We start from the raw sequence: 20,700 nt of genomic DNA, 5'->3' as shown, positions 1-20,700 counted from the left end.
AATATATATAATGAACATATAAAACCATGCTACAACAGTGAAATATCTTCCTTTTAAAATATTTTATTGATTTTTTTACAGAGAGGAAGAGAGAGAGATAGAAACACTAATCAGAGAGAAACATTGATCAGCTGCCTCCTGCACCCTCCCTACAGGGGATGTGCCTGCAACCAAGGTACATGCCCTTGACCAAAATCGAACCTGGGACCCTTGAGTCCACAGGCTGATGCTCTATCCACTGAGCCAAACCAGTTAGGACTTTTTCTTTTCTTTATATAGAACACGATATTACAAAATAACTGTCAAATAAATAGGCAATCAAAGAGTATGCAGATGAATGGAAAACATAAAATGGGAAAATATCATAGATGCTTGCCAGGCAATAAATTAATTAAAATATTAGATTAAATTTGCAGTGCTTGTGGCATTTGTTAGCTTTTTACAATTTTAAAAATTTGCTATGGCTATTTTAACATTTAAAATAAATATTCTCACTCCCATCTAATTTTACATTGGTGAATTTGTGTTCTCTTGGTCACAACAGAACTCCAAATTTACATACATTTTGAGCCCCAAGAACCAGAACAGGTGGCTGATTGGAGATGTTCTCTCTCTGATAACCAGAGCAGAAGGGCAGGGGAGAGAAAATACATTTAAAACTTGGGTTTATTTAATAATCAGAGGAATTATTTTGGCACTTAAATTTCAGTTCTACGAATTTGCTTTTTTTTAACTCATTGTTTAAAAATCCTCACCTGAGGATATTTTCCCACTGATTTTTAGACAGAGTGTAAGTGAGGAAGGAAGGAGGAGAAAAAAAGAGAGGAAAGAGAGACAGAGAGAAACATCAATGCGAGAGAGAAACATCGATTGGTACCTTCCCACACGCACCCTGCCCCGGGCCAGGGATCGAGCCTGCAACCAAGGCACATGCCCTTGACCAGAAATCGAATCCAAGACCCTTCAATCCATGGGCTGACACTCTAACCACTGAGCCAAACCCACCATGGTTTCTTACTAATTTTTACTGGGATATAGTTTCTATATGCAGAGATATTAATGATATATTTCAATGACTTCTGCCAAAAGTATATATGAGATAATAGAATGAATATATATACATACGGTACATATATATTTGTTTCTGCGCCCAGTTCCTAACACAAGGCTCCTGAAAACCTTGTACTTTCCTAAGTAATTAGAGCACTAGGAGCATCTTTTGTCCTATTGAGGTGACTCTCAGTAGATGGGGGCTGGTCAGCAGAGAGACCAAGCCATGATTAGCAGCTTGGAATATTCAGCCCTGCCCACCCATCCTCCAGAGAAGGGGAAGGGCCTGGGAACGAAGGGCGTCATTGATTGTTCCGCATGAGGAAACCTCCGTAAAATTCCCAATTGCATGGGGTTCCGAGATATTCCAGCTTATCCACACCAGGAAGGTGACACAGCCCAGCTCTGTGGGGACAGAACTCCTGTGCTCAGGACTCTCCCAGACCTCACCCAATGCATCTCTTACCTGCCAGTCCGCCTGTATCTCTTGTATCGTAAATCAACGAGTGAGATACAAGACGCCTTAATGAGCCAATTAATTAGGAGTGGTTTTATCGCGCACGGCCCAGAGGGAGAGACGTCTCTTCCAAATCTCTGAGCAACACATAAGGGAAGTTTCCCGATTTATACTTTTCTAGCTTCTTTGTTTGCAGATTTCACAAAGAGCTCTGTGTGGATTATTGTTACAGACAGTTATAACCTTGGATACATAATCAGTTAGTACTTGGCATAAGAATATGGGAATTATTATCAATATTAGTCTATATTAATCTATTACATTACATGGCTAGCTTGCATGTAAGACAGTTAAGGTCAGACAGTTAAGTTTATCTTTTTCTATCATTTGAACTAAAAACAGTCATAGGATAAGATACTGTCTTAAAGTGACAGAGTTTACAGGACTAGGGACTATCTAACAATAGCAGAGAGTTTCAAACAGCAGTTTTTTAATACAAGATGGGGTTACTACGCTCCCTATCCTTTACCTCATCCTAATGATAGGAGTAAGTGTTGCCAGAGTGCTGTGAGCTGCTCTAGCCAATTAGCCAAACCTGAGGAAGGGCTAGGGGAGCCTCCAGCGGGTAGCCACGCCCCACGGAGTGTAGATGACCTGGGGATCTACTCCTTGCCACTGCCGCGGGCAATGGCGTGGGAACAGCCTCGTGGAACTGAGCCTGCCCCCTGTGGGATCTGGCAGTGTCAGAATGGAGCTGAAGAGCTAGACGGTGAACCCCCAGCTGGTGTCCCAGAGAATGGCCCGGGGCGGGGAAACCCCCACACCTTTGTTCCCACAGGTGTCAGGAGTGGAGTGCTCGGTGCGAATGTGGGAAGAGTGTGAGAGCAGAAAGACACATAGGAGGAAGCCAGGAGCCCAAGGCTGGCCCCTTCCCTACTCAGTCCAAACCCAGGGAACAAACGCCCAAGTGAAGATGGGGAACATTTTCATCACCCCCCGCCCCCCCCAGTTCCCCTGGGCCACTTCCCAGCACATCCTCTCTGCCAGAGGCAGCTGCTATAAGGATCTTCTTATCAGATTAGATGGCTGCTTTCCAACTCCGTGTAAACTACATACTGAGTGGCCAGATTATAAGGATCTCCGAACGCACAATAATCTGGCCACTCAGTGTATATCCTATATAATAAAAGGCTAATACGCAAATTGTCCCCTCGACCAGGAGTTCGACCAGCAGGCAGGCTGGCCAACTGCCCATGTCCTCTCCTCCTGGCCAGGCTGGCTGGACCCCACCCCTGCACAAATTCATGCACCGAGCCTCTAATATATCACACACACACACACACACACACACACACACACACACACACACACTGACAGAGCAGATTATTATGAGTTCAGAGATCATAATAATCTGGCCACTCAGTGTATATTTAGCACATGTCTGAGACTCATCCACGCTCTGGTGGCATCAGTAACCTCTCCTTTTTATTGCTGAGTAGTAGTCCCCTGTGCAGCCGCATCCCCGTTTATCCATTCTCCTGCTAGGGTACGTTTCAGATTTGGGGAATTGTGATGAAAGCTGCTGTCGATGTTTGTGTCTACGTCATTTTGTGAAGCTAGATCCTCATTCATCTTGGGGACGGGTTCAGGGGTGGGATTGCAGGGTCCTATCCGAGGCAGGTATTGAACTTTATAAGAAACTGCCACCCTTTCCCCTGAGAGGTTGTCTGGTTTGACATTTCCGTGGGCGACTAATGAGAGGACCCCTTGTTTCGCGTGCTGACCCGTGTTCTGACGGTGTCAGTGGCGTGCTGCTGTGGCTTCCGCTTCCTTTCCCGGGGAGTGATGATGCTGAGTGTGTTTCCTGGCCACTCCTATATCTTCCTTTGTGAAGGTGCTTCCCAATAATGTATCCCTTCTCACCTGGAGTCTTGGTCTTTCATTATGGAATCGTAGGAGCTCTTCAGAAATGCTGAATGCAAGCCCTTTCCATCTGTGACATTTTCTCCCAGTCTGTGGTCTGTCTTCGTTGCCTTTTTAAAAACTTTTTATTTTTTGGTACTTTTGGAGCTACAGAGGCAGGAGAGTCCCTGAAAGCCTTCACCTGGCTTCCTCTAAAGTGGTATCTTACATTGTCCACAAACGTGGAGGTTTGCAGCCACACGGGCCTACCATCCTGTCTTACAGAATCTAAGAAATCCAACCACCTTCTTCCATCCTGTCCGGCTGTCCCTCCCCCTTTAGTCTACCTGACGGCATCTCTGCGGGTACAGCCCGCCTCTGTTTTTGACTTCCGTGGGGGCGGCCGGTGGTTGAACAAAGGGTCTCTTCAGCAAGTGGCTGTTCAGCCACACCCTTCTGCTCTTCTCAAAACAAGCTTCCTCAGTTTTTTTTTGTTTTGTTTTTTTTTTACTTTTATTTTTTGCAATATAAACAGATTGAGAATTCCCCAGATCTCCAATCTGGCTCCTTTATGTTTAACAATTTCTTCTTCAATTTGTCTCTCCTCTCATTTTACTGTAAGCCAGCTATTTTCAACCGGGGTGCCGTGAGAACTTTTTAAAACATGCACTCCCTGACCGGTTAGTCAGGGGCACTGACCTGTTTACCCTTAAAATTTTAAAAATGACAATAGCTAGCACAACAATAGCCCCCTGGTGTGAATGAATCGAATGATACCTTTTGCTTTGTCAGATGGGCAACAAATATACGTTTGGTGTGCCGCAGAATTTCAATAATTGATTTGTGTGCCATCGGGTGAAAAGGGTGAAAGATGCTATAAGCAGTCAGGAGGGGCCAAGCTGCCCCTTCAACCCTCGATCGTTTGAAATGTCCTTTTCTCAGCTACATGGCCGCCTGCATTGCTCCCCGCTCTGCCTGCCACCAAACACGGGGACACGCTCCCGCCGAGTTCTCTGCCCCTTTCCCATCACATGCATCTCGTGTGCACCTGAGCCCTCGCCAGAAGGGTCCCTAACACCCATGTTTCTAGCAGGCACCTCAGCACTCCTCCAGCCTCCATCCACCTCCCAGTTCCAGAGCCACAGCCATGTCAGCAGGTGTTTGTTACAGAAGCACCTGCTTCTGGTCCCAAAGTGTGTGCTGGGAGCTTAGGCTGCCGCAGCAGCACGGCTCAGCAGGCAGGCTGGCCGGCTCCAGCGCCTTCATTCTCTCAGGGTCCTGAGCCTGGGAGTCAGGGATCAGGGTGCCGGCAGGGCTGGTGCTGTGGTTCTGCTGATGAGCTTCCTCTTCCTGGAGAGAGAGAGAGAGAGAGAGAGAGAGAGAGAGAGAGAGAGAGAGAGAGAGAGAGAGAGGAGAGAGAGAGAGAATATTTGGTTTCTCTTCTTCTAAGGACCCTAATTCCATCATCTCATCTCAACCTAATCGCTTCTGAAGGCTTCCTCTCTGAATACCACCACAAGGAGGTTTGGGCTTTAACCTATGAATTTGGGGGCGGCGGGGACGACACACCAACATTCAGCTCCCGGCAGCAGGCTTCAGGGCCTTCCTGACCCTCAGAGGGAGCGCAGAAGCGTGCCTCTCAGGCAGACTGTCAGTACTGTATGAATAATATACGCGTATTCTTTCTAATGTGTTGATTATGCTGGTTCGCTTTTCTAGTATGTTTCCTATTTTTTTTTTTTGTGTCCGTTTGATGTGTCCTGTGTTGGACTAAAAGTGATGTCTTGTGTTTCTGTGTAGTTTTGTTTATTCATTCCTGTTTATCCTCAGGTTTCTGATTTATGAAGGTGGCTTCTTTGTTATTTGTGTCACACCCTCTATATTCCCAACTGATGTATTATCACTGTGAATTGTGGCTCCTGGCATTACCAAGTATTCTGCTGTCTCACTGAACGCCTTTTGTCCAAACTCGGTGTTCTGAATCATATCACAGTCTCTGCCTCCTCCCCGTCGCGCTACTTGCCGGCTATCTTTCCTCATCTCTCGATTTTATTCATTCTCAACCACTTTGATGTGGGTGTCTCTCCTGGATACGGCATAGCTTTGTGAATCAACCTGAAAAATCTCTTTTCATAAGCGAGTTGCCACTTGCACGTACTCACATGAGTGACAGGCTTGGTTTAATGTCTATTTTAATGTTATTTTTTTTACTGTGTATTTTTGTTTTCTAATATATTCCTTTCTCGGTGTAGTGTGTGTTCCTCACTCATTTAAAATGCTCTTTTCTTCCTGGAAATTTTTGAAAAATTTGTTCTGGCAACTAACTTCCAATCTTCACATGATGCTGTCCTTGTGTGCATGCCTGCCTGTGTCTATGGCTCCCCTTCAGTAAGGACGCCTGTCCTGTTGGTTTGGGACCCCCCTCCTCTGGTTATGACTTTGTCTTCACTCAGTCTATCTGATTTGGAAATAGGGCACATTCTGAGGTCCTGGGGGTTAGGACTTCAACATAAAGACTTGGGGAGACCCAACTAAACATATAGCAAGTCCCATCTTTATGTCTGCCTCAAATTCTGCCCTTTGATTCTTCAAGATGGTGAGATTGTGGGTTTCTGTCCACGTTTTTGTCACCTGGGGAGGAGGGCTGTGGCTGCCCTCAGGCTAAACACCATCAGAATGGAAAATGTACCCAGTACCGGTCTCTTCTTGTAAGGGCCAATCCCCTCCAATTTCTGCTTCCTTTTGTTGTTGTTTTTTATATTTGGATGAGATTTGATGGTGGTTATATGTAGGGGGAGGGAGTTAGTCCTCAGAAGCTTTTCCTCCATTACTGCAAGCCTCTCATTTCAGATCACCTTTTTTTTTTTTTTTTTTTTTTTTGGGGGGGTGGGGGTGGGGGAGGGAGGGGTGAGTGGGTATATTTATGTCCTGAGGTTTGAATTTGTGACATTAGGTGTTTTTCATATCTGCAAAAGTTTATGTTTAATTTAGATTGGTTTATTGTGCGTCCATTTCCTTCTGCTTCATTTTTGGGAGGGAATTTTTATCAGCTGAAGTGCTTTTATTTTTATGTTCCTTTTATATACTGGCTTTGTTTGGATGCTATCCACAATTTCCCATTCATTTGGAAATGTCCTTTTTTTCTTAGACTGGCAATAATGGGAATTTAGAAAGCTTACTGTACGTATTTCACAGTTCATGGGCGCCCTCTTCTGTTGACTTAGAGAACTGTAGTTTATTTAATACACTGGTGGGGAGATAGGTTAGTATCTTTGATTTTATTCTACTAATGATTACTTTAATTTTAAAAAATATGCTTAACTTCCTGGGATGCTAATAATGTTTTATTTCTTGAAGTCTGTGATAGTTTCAAAGGTGTGTTGACTTAGAGACAGTTCAGTAAGCTGTACACTTAGGATATGTGCGTGTTTATATGCACCTGAGGCCCGATGCACGAATTTCGTGCAAGGGTAGGCCCTCACAGCCCTGGCTGCCTTGGCCCTTGTAGCTGGGCTTTATCTGGAAGGTCGTCCGGAGGGTCATTCTGCTGTTCAGTCGATTTGCATATTACGCTTTTATTATTATGGACATTTTACTTCAATAAAACCTAAATATACACTTAAGCCTAGTATTCTCTAATGACTAATCTCAAAATGAAATGGTACACTTGAGAACGGCCTACCTACTATTTTTATCCATTTATTACTCTAAAATTATACTTTGTACATATGCCTAAAAAGTATATTTTATAAATGCACTTAATAGTACCTTATAGCTACTTGTTTTCAAATCACTCGATGCTCACTGCCATTTTTTCAAACCATGCCTTTATCATTCACGAATTCTTCATCTTGACTCATCTGGCAGGCGGCTGAAGCCCAACACCAAGTAATTTCCAGTGGAAAAGAGCCACAAAGAAAGAGCACTCTGCTTGGTTTCACCATTAAAACCAGCACAACTTTGCATGCCTAAGAAGGTCTCTTTGCTGCTTCAAAGAAGAAGAAAATTTGCCAGATCATGAATGGATCCCTCAAAACTAGTTAGACAGCATTCCGTGATTTTCTGTTATCTCATATTGTGCTATCACAATATGAGATAGGAAGCCAGCCTGATTTTTAAAATTCCTTTGTCTAGCCCTCGCCAAGTTAGCTCAGTGGATAGAGCCCATGGACTGAAGAGTCTCGGGTTCAATTCCAGCCTTGGTTGCAGGCTTGATTTCCAGCCCCATGCATGCAGGAGGCAACCAATCAATGTGTTTCTCTCACATCAATGTTCTGTCTCTGCCCCTCCCTTCCATTCTCTCTAAAAATCAGGGGAAAAATATCCTTGGGTGAGGTTTAATAACAAAAAAAAATTCCATTGTCTAAATTTTTGTTGATGGTGTGTAAAAAGTGCAATTGACTTTTTCATATTAGTCTTGCACTGAGAAACCTTGATAATGCACTTATCCTATATAATAAAAGCTTAATATGCTAGGCCAGTGGTCAGCAAACGTGGCTCGTGAGCCACATGTGGCTCTTTAGTCCTTGAGTGTGACTCTTCCACAAAATACCATGGCCTGGGCGAGTCTATTTTGAAGAAGTGGTATTAGAAAAAGTTTAAGTTTAAGAAGTTTGGCTCTCAAAAGAAATTTCAATCATTGTACTGTTGATATTTGGCTCTGTTGACTAATATGTCCGGTCAGCTGGTCATCCCTTCAATTAATCAAAGAGTAATAAACTAATGATACTCTAAGGCTTGCTATGACATGCACTGACCACCGGGGGGCAGACGCTCCAACTAGTAGGTTAGCTTGCTGCTGGGGTCCAGCCAATTGGGACTGAGCGAGATGGGCTGGACATGCCCTGGAGCCCTCCCGTAGTCTCTCCCCAGCCCCAATTGTGCACCTGTGGGGTTCCTCGGTCTGGCCTGCACTCTCTAGCAATCCAAGACCCCTCCGGGGATATCAGAGAGCTGGTTTGGCCCAATCCCACTCAATGCAGGAGCTGCCCCTTGGTGGTCATTGCACTCCCACAAGGGAGCACAGCTCAGCCAGAAGCCTGGTGGTGGCAGGAGCCTCTCCTGCCTCTGTGGCCGTGCTAAGGATGTCCAACTGCCAGCTTAGGGAAGCGGGCTAAAGCCAGCAGGCGGACATACCCCGAGGGCTCCCAAACTGTGAGAAGGCACAGGCCAGGTGGAGGGACTCCCTCTTCCCCCACCCCCCCCCTTCCCAAGTGCATGAATTTCATTGCACCAGGCCTCTAGTTAATTATAACGGTTTATCTAGTTATTATTTTGAATTTTTTACATACATAATTGTGACATCTCTGAATTTTAAATAAATAAATAAATTTTATCTACTGCTCTCTACCAAGACTCTAGTCCTCGGGTTTACTGTGAAACAGAAAATGCCTTCTAAGGAAAATTTGGGGTAAATGTGAAGAAGTCCCCCTCATCGTGTTTCCCTTATCTCAGGTATCATAGCCCCAGAAATCCTGCCTGGGTTACATGCTCTCTAAATATTTTCAACTGATTTTCAATGTACATAGTATATCTTTTGTTGTTGTTGTGAAAGAGATACATTGATTGGTTGCCTCCCGCACATTCCCCGACTGGGTTTGGAATTGAACCTGCAGCCCAGGTATGTGCCCTTGACCCAGAATGGAACCTGCGACCCTTTGGTGTTCGGGCTAATGCTCTAAGCACTGAGCCACACCATCCAGGGCACAGTGTGCATTTTTTTTTAAACATTTTATTGACTTTTTAAAGAGAGGAGGAGAGAGGGATAGATAGTTAGAAACATCGATGAGAGAGAAACATCGATCAGCTGCTTCTTGCACACCCCCTACTGGGGATGTGCCCGCAACCAAGGTACATGCCCTTGACTGGAATCGAACCTGGGACCTTTCAGTCCGCAGGCCGACGCTCTATCCACTGAGCCAAACCGGTTTGGCATTGTGCATCTTTTATAGTTGTTTTCAAGAGGAGGCTTCACCTGATTTTAGCTATCCCATTGCAGCTGGGCCAGAAGTGCAGCCTGCCTTTCCGCCTTGTGTGTAAACTGTCCACGTACAGGCTTATCGAATTCATTAGTTACCCTTAAGTCTTAGTGTTAACCAAGAACTGAATAGGGGTTGATTGCGAATCCTTTTGCTCTGTGGAGTTTTTACTTGGTTCCACCAGCTATTATTCCACTATTGTGTTCCCAAGTCAATGAAAACAGCCACAACTCTCCCACAGTTGCATCATTAAAACCAACATCTCCCTGCCTCTGCCATCCTTGGAAGGAGAGCTCTCTTCTGGGGAAGGGGACCCTCCCATTGTGCCCCTTTGAGTTAACCTCCTCATACTCTACTTCGGCAGCTTCTTCCTCACTCTGGTGTCTCTCATCACAAAAGAAACAAAATCCGCTTTCCCCAGATGTCCCCTCTGAGCTCTATCCCATTTTTGTCCCCCCTTCAAAGTGAAACTAATCAGGAAAGGTCCCTTCATTCTCTTCTTTCATTTCCGCCCTCCCCCCCACTTCCTTCTCAAATCTGCCCCCCACCAACTCCATTGAAACTCCCCTTGTCAAAGCTGCCAATCACCTTCATTTGTTACATACCAACATTGCTTCAATAGTCCGTTTAATCCCTCAACAGCAATCATATCACACTTTCTTCTTTTGACTTCAGTGATCACATACTTGCCTGGTTTATCTCCTAAACTCACATCTTTTTTCCTATCTGTGTTTTCTCTAGATGATCTAACTTAGTTGTTTGAATTAAATATCATTTATATGCTAGTGACTCCCCAAAATAGACATCTCCAGCTTTGGGTGTTCCCGGTGTGCTTGTCTATCCAGAGGCTTATTTAACATGTGCATGGATACCTAAAGCTGATATAGAAACAATTAGCTCCATTCCTTTTTTTCAAACCTGTTACTTCTTCATTAGTCCGGTATCAGTAAATAGTGATACCATACATTCAGGTGTTCCACCAAAACTGTAAGGGTCATCTGCCATCCCTCTTTCCTACAACCCATGTTCCACCCTTCCGAAAGTCCTTTCGGATGCTCCTACAAAACACACTCCAGAAACTCCCACATCTATCTATTTTGCCAGATACCACTGAAGTTCATGTCACCATAATCACTCACCATGACTAGCTTTCTAATTGGACTCTGAAGTTCCACACTTGCCCTCCACAATACATCCCTTCACACAGCACCAAAAATTGTCCCTTTAAAAGGTGGCCCATATCATGTCATTGCCCTACCCACCCATGGCTGCCTCTTGACACACTCTTAAGTTCTGCGCCACATTCGTTCTACAACTTGGATATGCTCTGGCCCTCACCCAACCACAAAGAGCCAGGAATAACAGTCCCACTATGTGCCCAGGAGGCGAGCAGCTCCAACAGCTATCCTCACACTATTGTGTTTACACCATGTGTTCCTAGTTATGAAACACAGTGTAAAGATGGGGCAGTGATGCCCCAATCATGGCCGCATAAGACATCCCTCACTTTTATCCCCTTTGTAAGAACACAGTAGATATCCATCCATGAACAAAAGTGCCATTGTGGAAGCTGTGGGGTCCAGCATTATACACCAGAGGACCCAGGAGGAATCGCACCTACCTGTGCATCAGCAACAGGCAGACAGACCTCGGTGTGGACTGTAGAACCAGAAGAGCCAGTGAACCAACTTGCTGGGGTTGGAGGGGAAAAAAATCTCGACAGTGTTGATACCCATGCATGAGAGAGATCTTGCAGAAGTCCAGCCTTCCTGAGGCGGTAGCAGCATGCCATTCTAGGAAATTAAAAAAAGAAAAAAAAGTTTGGTAGCAACAGAAGGAGGTAGTAAGAGAAACTTGCCCAGCTCCACCACCTTCCCTGCAAGGAAATACTGCACCGGGCTGATCTACCCAGTGATGGCAGCATCTCCTTCGGAGGAAAGGGATAGCAGGGAATACCCAGTTATGCCAGGTGTGTGGGACCAACCCATTTCTCTCCAACAGCATCCAGAGAACAGGGGCCTCCACGACCGGGGGAAATCAGGAAAGAGGCAGATCAGGGACACTTTTCCTGCTGATTTTACTCACAACAAGTCCCCCCAGGAGCCTCTGACAGTACCATACCCTGGCACCTCCCCACCAGATCCATGGGTTCCCACAGTGCCCCAAGTGCTAAACCCACACCTCCCCAACTCTACTGAGACCCCTGTGTGCACTCCAGAGGCAGTGATGAAGGCAAGCTTCTGACACTCAGAAAGCAGGCTACAGTGTCTGCAAGGGAGAAACCACAAAATCGAGCCAGCACCACCTGCAGGAAAGGTTTCTAGTAGCCAGTGAGAACTAGAGGAGACATAAAAGCTAAAGAATCCTGCCACATGAGGAAGCAAGAAGAGTGAAGCAGGTGTGCCAGTACTAAGACAGATAAAACCCTAGATAACACCACCATCACATAGAGCACCACATCAGAAAGAATCTAGCAAAGACTTGAGGTATCTGCTTACTTCAAAGGCAAAAGCAACAATGTAAAACTACCAGGAACACGACCAACAAGGAAATATGCCTTCACAAAAGAAATAACAATTCTTCAATAACCAAGCTCATAAGCAAGGGGGGCTTTGTGATCTATTGGGATTCAAATGAAAGTTTTAAAGAAGCTCAACAAGCCACAAGAAACATCATAAAATCAAGATGTTAAAATTTAAAGAAAAAAAAAAAGATCAAAATGAAAAATTTCCCCCAAAGATAGAAATCATTAAAAAAAAGAACCAAAGCCCTAGCTGGTTTGGCTCAGTAGATAGAGCATCACCCTGCAGAACGAGGGGTCCTGTATTTGGTCCTGGTCAAGGGCATATGCCCAGGTTGTGGGCTCAATCCCCAGGAAGGGACATACAGGAGGTAGCCAATCAATGGTTCTCTCTCATCATTGATGTTTCTCTCTTTCCCTCTCCCTTCCTCCCTGAAACCAATAAAAATATATATCCTATCTAATAAAAGGCTAATATGCAAATAGATTAAACTGCAGACCAACCAACCAAACAACCAGTCGCTATGACGTGCGCTGACCACCAGGGGGTGCGCACGTGGAACATGGTGGGTGTTGGCTGTGGTGGGATGGTGGAGCAGGTGAGCAGGGTTGCCAGATCAAGGCAGGGTGCTGGTCACTGTCATTGGGGCGAGCCTCTGGTGTTACTGAAAATTCTTTGCTCCCACACACTGCAGTCCCTCCTGGTGCTCATACCAGCTGCCAGCACCTGGCACTGGCCCCAATCGCCCCTCAGGGCTTCTCCACCTCTCCCTACTCCTGAGGGGTAATCAGGGAAGCAGCCATCACTTTCACTCACTGACAGCACTGGCCCCAATCACTCTGTGCCATCAGCGGGTGTTAGTGCTGGCAACTGGAGTGGAGCTGCCAGTGGACAGGAGACTGGGAGCTGCAGCTGGAGGGTCCAGGCAGGGGCATAGAGGGTGGGTTGAGACCCACCCCTGTGTCCACAGCAGCCTTGTGGTCCAGAGTTCCTTTCAAGGTGCATGAATTCGTGCACTGGGCCCCTAGTATACGTGTGTGTGTGTGTGTGTGTGTGTGTGTGTGTGTGTGTGTGTGTATATATATATATATATATATATATATATATATATATATATATAATAGAGAAATATGCTAATTAACTGGGACACCATAACAAGTTGACCAGACAGGAGGAGGCTGTGTGTGCAGCATTGGGGGTAGGGGTTCTGCATGCCTGTGCTGGGGGAGGGGCTGATCAGCAGTGGCTACGGTTGCTTCAAGGGCCAGAGAGCAAGGCAGGGTCGGACTGGCAACTCGAGGGTGGGTGGTGTCCTGTGATTTCAAATTTCACACTGGGCTTCTAATATATATACATAAAATTAAAGTGCGATTCTAGAGCTAAACAACTCAGAGAATGAACCAAAAAGTTCAAGAGAGAATGCAAGAGTGGAATAGATAGAAGATGGACTGGGTTAGAGGATAGGAATTTTGAAATAACCCAGTTAGAAGCAAATAAAGAAAAAAGAACAAAGAAACCCTACATGATCTATGGGATTCCATCAAAAGGACACATCCTATATAATAGAAGGCTAATACGCAAATTGACCAAATGGTGGAATGACCAGCACTGACCACCAGGAGGCCAACACTCAACACAGGAGCGCAGCTCAGCCACAAGCTGGGCTGATGGCTGGTGAGTGCAGTGTCCTGCCTCCGAGGCAGCACTAAGGATGTCCAACTGCAGCTTAGGCCCGGTCCCCAGGGGCCTGAGCCATCAGTCAGACATTTCCTGAGGGCTCCAGGACTGTGAAAGGGTGCAGGCCGGGCTGAGGGACACCCCCCATTGCATGCATGAATGTTGTACACCAGGCCTCTAATATTAGAATAACTGTGTTTCCAGAAGAAGAGAGAGAGAAGGGAGCAGGAAGTTATCATCCCCAGACCACTTTGGTGTATGTGGTTCATTGTTGACCAAAACACTGTCATACATGGCTGTACTTAGTCAAAGAAAACCAAAACACTAATCTGAAAAGAGATATACACCTCCATGTTCATTGCAGTTATTCACAATAGCCAAGATATGGAGACAACCTAAGTGTCCATCAATGGATAAAGAAGGTATATTTGTTGAGATATATTTGTGTTATTTCCAGGTTTAGGCTTTTATAAACAATTTTTCTATGGATCTTCTAGTATATATATCTTGTGGGTGTGAAATTGCTGAATTATAGGATACATGCGTGTTCACCTTTATTAGATAATGTCAAATGGTTTCTATTTTTAAATCTTTATTGTTGAGAGTATTGTAGATGTCCCCCCTTTTCCAATACTAAGACAGATAAAACCCCAGATAACAACACCATCAAATAGAACACCATATCTGAAAGCAACTAGCAAACTGCCCTCTTTTACCTAGATCCCCCCAACCCCTCCCATTGCTCAGATATTTGTCAATCTGTTCCTCGTTTCCATGCCTCTAGTTCTATTTTATTCATCAGTTTATTTTGTTCATTAGATACCTTGCTTGTTTATTTTGATTTTTAGATCCCATTATTGATAGATATGTGCATATTGCCATTTTACTGTTCATATTTGTTATCTTTTTTATTTTTTCTTCTTTTTAAAGAAGACCCTTCAACATTTCATGTAATACTGGTTTGGTGGTGATGAACTCCTTTAGCTTTTTCTTGTCTGTGAAGCTCTTTATGTGACCTTCAATTGTAAATGATAGCTTTGCTAGGTGGGATAATCTTGGTTGTAGGTTCTTGCTTTTCATCACTTTGAATATTTCTTGCCACTCCCACCTGGCCTGCAAGTTTCTGTTGAGAAGTCAGCTGACAGTTTTATGAGCACTCCCTTGTATGTAATTAACTTCTTTGCTCTTGCTGCTTTTATCATTCTCTGTCTTTATCCTTTGGTGTTTTAATTATGATGTGTCTTGGAATGTGCCTCTTTGGGTTCGTCTTGTTTGGAACTCTCTGCACTTCTGGACTTGTAAGTCTATTTCTTTCACCAGGTAGGTGAAGTTTTATGTAATTATTTCTTCAAATAGGTTTTCAATTTCTTGCTCCTTTTCTTCTCCTTCCGGTACCCACATGATGTGAATGTTCGTACACTTGAAGTTGCCCTAGATACTACTTACACAATTTTCATATTTTTGGATTTTCTTTTTGCTCTTCTGATTGGATATTTTTTGTTTCCTCATATTCCAAATTGCCAATTTGATCCTCAGCATCCTCTACTCTTTTATTGATTCCCTGTAAATTATTCTTCATTTCAGTTACTGTATCCTTCATTTCTGACTTGTCCTTTTTCAAGTCTTTGATATTAGCACTAAGTTCCTTGAAATTCTCACTAAGTTCCTTGACATTCTCATTAAATTTTTTGAAGCTCTCATTAAGCTCCTTGAGCGTCCTTATAACCATTGTTTTGAATTCTGTATCTGGTAGTTTGCTTGCTTTCATTTCATTTAGTTCCTTTTCTGGAGTTTTCATCTATTCTTTCTTTTGTGACATGTTTCTTTGTCTCTGCATTTTGGCTGCTTCCCCATGTTTGTTCCTATGTATTAGGTAGATCCAATATTTCTCCTGAATTGATAGAGTGGCCTTATGTATAGTAAGTGTCCTGTAGGGCCCAGTGTTTCAGCCTGTCCAGTTACTCGAGCTTGGCACTCTAGGTGCATCCCTGTGTGGGCTATGTGCACTGTCCTGTTTTAGTTGAGCCTTAATTGCTGCTGGTGTCACTGGGAGGAATTGGCTGTGAGGACCAGTTGTGATTACAGCAGAAGAGCTGTTGTGCAGGAGACATTGCTATAAAGCAAAACTTGCTTCAGTGAGACTTTGGGAATCACTGAGTCCACCCCTTGAGTCTGCCACTTGTAGATGTGGTAGAGTTGTAATATGTCATGGACTAAAGCTGTCTAAGAGGTGCACAGGCTCTGGGGCCTCCCTGGAGGTACAAGTCATCCACTGCCAGGGGCAATCTGGCACAAGCTATAGAGCAATCTGCAGATGGCTGCTACTTGTGTTGAGCTTGAAGGTGCCTAGGAGAGGCTAAACTGTGAATCTTGGCAAGCTGCTGCTCGTGCCAGGACTGGGGTCACTTACCAAGAAGTATGGGGTATGTTGAGGCCAGCTGCTACTTGTTTGAGAGATTTTAGGAAGCCTGAATCAGGATAGGCCATTTATATGGAATAACCACTACAAATAGCTTGGGTGGGACAAATTGGTACAGGCAGGGTGGGGCAGGATCTCAGGGAATCAACAGGAGAGGGTGAACCGTGTGGGCCAGGTTGATGGAGACTCTGATATGGTGCCTTCTAGTCAGCTCTGTGAGGTGTGTGTGTGTGGGCGGAGGGGGTGGGGGGATACTTCAGCAGAGATATCCTCTGTGAGCACATTTGTCTGGGAGAAAGCTGCCTCCAGTCCTTGCCCTGATAACCAGACAATTTAGTTTCTCTCTGTATGTCCATGGATCCTTTCAAGCTGCTGTCTCAATGTGGGAGCTCAGGGGGAGTGAGTGCAAGTAAGTCTGTGTGTGGGCCCTTTAAGAGGAATTGCCTAGGTCTCTGACTGCCTCTGTGTCACCTAGCCCATGGTCAGCAAACTCATTAGTCAAAAGCCAAATATCAACAGTACAAGGATTGAAATTTATTTTGAGAGCTAAATTTTTTAAACTTAAACTTCTAATGCCACTTCTTCAAAATAGACTCACCCAGCCATGGTATTTTGTGAAAGAGCCACACTCAAGGGGCCAAAGAGCCGCATGTGGCTTGCGAGCTGCAGTTTGCCGACCATAGACCTAGCCAAATATCTCCACTGGTTTTTATAGCCCAAAGTTATAGGACTTCTCTTCCCAGCACTGGAACACTGGTCTGACAGTTCTGGTGTGGGGCTGGGACTCCTTGCTCCTCATGGGAGGCCTCCTCAGCCAAAATATCCTTCCTGATTAAAAGCATGCCACGTGTGGGTATTGGACCAGCCTGTTCCTCACCTCCTATCAGTAGCTCTTCTATTCAGTCAGGTTTCAGGTGGTCTGAATGATGGTTGTTCTGTATTTTAGTTGTAATTTTGATATGGTTATGGGAGGATACGAGTACCATCTTTACCAATGCTGACATCTTGGTTCCTCCCTCAAATGCTTTCTAAAGTGGTTGTAAATTGTACTCCCAACAGTAAGAGTCCCAGTTGTTCTGTCTACCAACATGTGGTATCATTGTTCTTTTTTTGTTTTTGCCTGTCTGGTGGATGTATGATGGTCTCATTTTGGTTTTGCATTGATAACTAATGAGTTTGACTGTCTTTACATTTTTTATTTCTGTAGGGTGATCAGCGCATACTTGTTGCCCCAGCACAATCCTTAAAGGAGTCCCCCTTAGCCCTGAGCAACCCGGTGATGCTCAGTGGTTAGAACATCGGCCCATACACCAAAGGGTCACAGGTTCAATTCCCAGTCCAATTGGGGCATGTGTGGGGGGCAACAAACCAATGTGTCTCTCTCACACTGATGTTCCTCTCTCTGTCTCTCCCCTCACTCCATCCCTTCCACTATCTTTAGAAAAAAAACCAAATCAATGGAAAATGTATATTTGGGTGAGGATTAACAACAAAAGAGGATCCCCTTTCATTCTCTAACATCTCAGTTTGAGCAATAAATCATGTGGCCCCTATACTTAGTGGAGTTCCTCTCCTAACATGGACATTTCCTTCTTGCTTTTAGGATTAAGGCTGGTACTCATGTGCTCAAGCAGCTCTGAGGGAAGGAGAAAAAATTGGGGTAGATACACAGGATGAAGTGCAATCAAATGGGAAGGACGTCAAATACCTTAACTCTGATTACTCAGGCTGACTCAGGGTGACCATCTTTTCCAGTGGGTAAAAGCAGATGGACTTGATCAATAGAACCCAACAGTCAAAGTAAAAGAATTTGTTTATTTATTCCTCAGAAATGACTCAAGTCACAAGTATTATCTGAAAGCTGGTCGCAGTGTATACTGCAGCCACTCACTTCCCTCTCAATCTGTAATAATTCTTTTAAAAGCTGGTACGTGAAACTGAACAGTACTTTCTTACCTTGAGATCATTTTGTGAATTCCCTTACTCTTAAAAAACAAAAAGTATATGAGAGGTTATTCATGTGGGAGCAGCAGGTTATCCACAAAAATCAACTCCCTCCTTTACACTTAAAAACTCAGAAGGGCACTATTGAACCCCCTCCATACTCAAATAATGCTTAATTCCACACTCAAAATGGAAATCGATAAGCAACATCTTTATTCTCATTCATATCGAGGGATACTTTGCATTTGTTAAAATAATTTATGTGTATAATGGTTATAGTCTTTTTCCTCAAAGAAACCCCAAGAAAGCATTCCTCGTCCCCCACCTCCATCCCCCTCAGCCACCTAGATGAAAGAGAATAGACCGACCAGGCTGAGTGGCTCCTAGTCGCCCCGGAGGGCAGCAGAGTTCCTGCCCTAGAACTTGAGTTTTTATCGTTTAGCCCAGGACATTTCCCAGCAAAAGACATTCCCCTCTAATATGAGCTGATGGGGCTGCATGTACACACTCAGGCCGGGCCCAAATGCCAAATGATTTACTCGCTCAAAATTCTCCTGCCTTCATGTCAAATATGAGATAGTTCTACATTCCAAGTTCATCTCATTTCTAATCACCTGCACAGAAATTCTTCCAAGACAAGCTTGACAAGTGTCATTTTTCTCCTATGTAGGAAGCTCCCTAACAACTTGGAGGGGGGGAGGGGTGCAGGGGACATGGATTTTTCTTTTTCCAAATCTACCAAAATTTGAAGTAAATTTCTTTTTTTTAAAAAAGTCCTAGCTGTTTCTTGAGTTGTAAGTTATTACTAGACAAGCTTACCTTATGCACATTTGGCGAAGACAAAAAATAGTGTTTCCTAAAAAACGCACTCTAATCCACCTTTACCAGATTAGCTCCTGCTCAGCAGGTGAGCTCCCCCTGCTAGGTCTTCAGGAGATGCCATCATTCTCACCCAACGCTTCAGATTGCTAATCATTTAAATACAGAGCAGTCAGTAGCAAGAGGACTGGTGGGTTCCCGAATGTTGGGAGACACATCAGGCATCGTGTCAGGAAGATCACAGGGCTGTGTTGTCCATGATGCGAGCCACATGTGGCCATGGACATTTTAATCCCATTCAGTTTAAAATTCAGTTGCTTATCTCACTGGCAACATTGCAAGTGCCGTGTGGCCACAGGTGGCTAATTGCTACCGTGTTGGATGGGGCAGGTGTGAACCATCTCCCCCTCAGCAGAGGTTCTATTGGACGGTGCTGCTTCTCAGTGCTATGGGGACCAGTGCTAAGGTGTCCACCCCATGGGCTGCCTCCGGCCCCTCCTTGGTTCTGCTCCACCACACAGGACACTTCTCAGCAGGGCACTCTTCATCCTCTTGTGTGTCTCCACATTCAGGGTACCTCCATAGGAAGCCTCTTTAGATGGAGACATTCACGGGTGTTTTAGGGAAGGAAAACGTGTGGGCAGTGGTTTTCCCGGCGAGGGGACAGGAAAGTCAGCCACATGTGCAACCTATGTAGCTCCGTGGGCTTTAGTTCTTGGTCCGTCAGGTCACCCAGATGCCTTCGGTCAGCTGGTCTCACAGATGCGTGCTCCTGGAGATGGGTGAGCAGAGGGTCATTCCTTACCAGCCGCCCACCCTCCAGGCACTCCTGCTCCCGGCATTCCCCAGACTTCCCTGACGCTTTCATGTCTCTCATCTTTGTTTCTCCACCTGGCCAAATCCTCTGCGTCTGTAGCTGACCTCTCACTGGATTAGCAGCTCAGTGTGTATACTTAACAGAGCAGGAAGAAAACTTGCCATTTCTGAGGAAAGAAGGGAGGCAGTCAACGACAGGGTAAAACAAGATTAGGCAGGATCAAAAGGCAAAAGCAGGATGCTCATAACAAGAGCTTTAAACTTATAACCGTAATTGGTCATTCTATTGGAATTCACTGGCTGTCAATGCACCGTGGGTGTACGCTGCGAGGCGTCTGGATGAATGATGTCTCTTCATTCCTCCCTGCTCTCTGCTGACATCTAACAAAGCCCAATGTCATCATTAGAGCATGAATGAACAGAACACTGATGGATTAACTTGCAAGTATTTGACTAACTCTGCCATTCACAAATTTAGCAATAAGTAAATATATATTTGCATAGAATAAGTGTAAGAATAAGGAGTTAAGTACAAGAATATCAGTCCTTAGTTACCGTGTTAGTCAGTTCTCCAGAGAATCAGCACCAATAGGATGTGCATATGTGTATAAGTGTATGGGTATGGATTTAGTTTAAGGAATCGGCTGAGGTGGGTGTGGGCAAGTCTGGTGTCTGCAGGGAAGGCAGGCTGGAATTCTGGCAAGAGCTGATGGTGCAGTCTTGAGTTCAAAGACAGTCTAGAGTCAGACTTCCTTCTTTATCTTTTTAGGCTGTGAACTGGTAGGATGAGGCCCAGCCACTTAAGAGAGGGTAATCTGCTTTACTCAAAGTCTACTGATTTAAATATCAATCACATCTAAAAATTACCTTCACAGCACATCTAGTCTTATGTTTTGTGGTTTGTTTTTTTTTTAATATTTTTTATTGATTTTTTACAGAGAGGAAGGGAGAGAGATAGAGAGCTAGAAACGTCGATGAGAGAGAAACACCAACCAGCTGCCTCTTGCACACCTCCAACCGGGGATGTGCCTGCAACCAACATACATGCCCCTGACTGGAATCGAACCTGGGACCTTTCAGTCCGCAGACCGACGCTCTACCACTGAGCCAAACCGG

General features: G+C 44.7%; 1 long non-coding RNA gene across 1 annotated transcript; it reads right to left on the bottom strand.

The window, feature by feature from the left end:
- Window positions 1-2,047: 2,047 nt before the first annotated feature.
- LOC311629148 lies at window positions 2,048-19,766 on the bottom strand. The gene is made up of 3 exons (XR_014796165.1): window positions 18,769-19,766; window positions 11,009-11,180; window positions 2,048-4,759 (listed from the first exon to the last, which is right to left on the bottom strand). It is a non-coding gene; the product is annotated as an uncharacterized lncRNA (long non-coding RNA).
- Window positions 19,767-20,700: the final 934 nt, after the last annotated feature.

Source organism: Pipistrellus hanaki (assembly GCF_964339955.1).
Source record: "Pipistrellus hanaki genome assembly, chromosome: 10".
Classification (NCBI taxonomy): domain Eukaryota; kingdom Metazoa; phylum Chordata; class Mammalia; order Chiroptera; family Vespertilionidae; genus Pipistrellus; species Pipistrellus hanaki.
Note: the sequence above shows the minus strand (reverse complement) of the source record. Positions and strands in the feature narration are given on the sequence as shown.